The sequence below is a fragment of the Elephas maximus genome, chromosome 2 (assembly GCF_024166365.1).
Source record: "Elephas maximus indicus isolate mEleMax1 chromosome 2, mEleMax1 primary haplotype, whole genome shotgun sequence".
In the NCBI taxonomy this organism is placed as follows: Eukaryota; Metazoa; Chordata; class Mammalia; order Proboscidea; family Elephantidae; genus Elephas; species Elephas maximus.
Window position 1 is genome coordinate 177,533,536 of NC_064820.1, and position 2,638 is coordinate 177,536,173.

Below are 2,638 nucleotides of genomic sequence, written 5' to 3' on the forward strand. Positions count from 1 at the left end.
TCTGACCAGAGAGCATTAGAAGGTTCAAAAACTAAATTAGCATAGAATTTTAGCCTTGTAGGTATATTGATACATGTAAGCTGGGGTTACGAAAAATGTTTTTGTGGTTATAGCTAAGTACAGGAATATATATATATATATAAAGTAATAGAAACCCTGGTGGCGTAGTGGGTAAGTGCTATGGCTCCTAACCAAGAGGTTGGCAGTTGAAATCTGCCAGGCACTCCTTGGAAACTCTATCAGGCAGTTCTACTCTGTCCTATGGGGTCGCTATGAGTCGGAATCACCTGGATGGCAGTGGGTTTGGTTTTGGTGGTTTACATAAAATAATTAATTTCTGCTGAAACACTGCATAAAACTTTTATAGACAGCCACTTTGGTGTCCCCCCCTCTGACACTGTCACCCACTGTGGTCTGTACCCCTTGCACCCCCCTAGTGATGCCATTGGTAAGGAGGTATGGATGACCAGGGAGGACTTTTAGGAAGTTCAGTTTTATTTTCTAGGTGTGGCATATTTCCCCTTTTTGCACATTAAAGACTTTTGTCACTCTTTGAGACTTTTGAAGTCCAATTTGTGTTTATTTTAAATTTGACCCCATGTGGAGAAAAGGCCCAAAGCAGGAGCTGGAAGACTTGGTTTTGTTTAAGCTTTGCTAGTTTGTGTCTGAGAAGCCCTAGTGGCACAATGGTTAAGAGCTTGGCATCTAAAGGAAAACTACTCCTTGGGAGAAAGACCTGGTGATCTGCTCCTGTATAGATTATAGCCTGGGGGGTGGCTCTGCTCTGTCACATGGGGTTACTAGGAGTTGAGAATCAACGGCTTGTACCTAATCTATTTTCTAGGTGATTTTGACCTTGGTAGGAGTTTATAGACCTACAGTTTTGGTTTTCTTTCCTAATTAAATTAGTTGTTAGGGTGTTTTGCTAGTGCTGAATTCTTGTGTCTGCCTACAAGGGTTTTCCCTGGAAAGTGCTTCCTAGGCCAAAAGTGAGTTTATGGTGCTGATGACCCACCCACCCAAGAACTGGCTTTTTCAGGCTTCAGAGCACACTGCTTTGAGCCTTGTGTCTGAACGCTGGCCTGCTTTCCCCAGCAACATTTTACAAGTAATTTAGAGACCATGATGGTGCCTCAGATCCATCCTGGCATTAAAGCCAACAAATATTAAAGCTATGGCTATTTGTATTACTTCTAAACATGGCATTTGTTAAAATATTGCAAGACTTCCAGAGTAGTTGATAAACAGAAATTCTCCACTCACTGAGGCTACAGCAAGTCACCTAATAGCCCTGCCCGGCATGGCCACAGAGGTACTTAGACAAGCTTTGTTACTCACATTAGGGTCAATCGAATCTTGTTCTGTTTCCTGCATTCTGTCTTTTCATGTTCATTTTTTGGTCATGGGAGGGGGTGTCTTAGAAGAGGGATGCTTGGATTATGATGAGAAAACAACAGAGACTTCCCTGGAGCAGTAGGAAAAGCCATACGATCATTACTGATTACCAGTTGCCGTCAATTCTGACTCATGGTGACCCCACGTGTGTCAGAGTGCAACTGTGCTCCTTAGGGTTTTCTTTTCTTTTTTTTTAATTGTGCTCTAGGTGAAAGTTTACAACCCAAGGTAATTTTTCATTCAAAAGTTTATACACATATTGTTTTGTGACATAGGTTGCAATTGCCATAGAATTTTCAATGGCTGATTTCAGAAGTAGATCACTAGGTCTTTCTTTCAAGGTGGCTCTCAGTGGACTGGAACTGACGGTCTTTGAGTTAGAAGTCAAGCATGTTAGCTGTTTGCACCACCCAGGGGCTCCTATAATGATAATAACGAGAGTGTAATATATACATATGCGTATATTATATGTGTTTGTACCTGTATATATTACACATATACACACAACTATGTGTACACGTACCTAGTTTCATTGATTATTTCAACAACCCTAGAAGGAAAAAAAAAAAGGAGTACCTAAATTTTGCAAATGAGCAAACAGAGGCTCAGAGAAATTAAACGATTTACCTAAGATCGTACAGCAAGTAAGTGGCAGAGCTGGAATTGTTTCTCTGTTTCTCTGCTCCCCAAGTTCTTAACCATTACGCTAGAGTGTCCCTTTGAATTGAGAGTGGGGTGGGGGCCTGGGTCCTAGTCATAGCTGGTTATTAGGCAAGTCAGTTTCTCTCTCCAGGTTTCAGTTTTCCCAAGTGTCTGTAAAGTGAATCCTGGATGTAATCTCTAAAGTCCATTTCAGCTGTATGAGTCTGTGATTCAGGTATTTACCGGACAAGTGCTAGTCTGCAATAGGAGCAGAGGCATTCCGGAATGGAATGGGTCACAGTCTAACAGGAGAGAGAAGTACAAGAATAAACAGGATTGTAATTCCTATGGCATGTAGTATGCAAGGGCCATGTTAGAAATATTTAGTAACTTGCTTGGTAATATAAAAAATTAAAATATAAAATAATCTAAAACTAAATTTTAAAATTTCTTTTTTCCAATCTATCACATAGTTATAAAAATTACTTGCCAAAGGGTTTAAGCTATGGTACATATCATTTATAAAATCATTCTAAGTTCCAACTACTTTGCTGGTTTTGAGATTTTGTTGATGTGCCCTTTCCATGAAGCTGCTATTGGC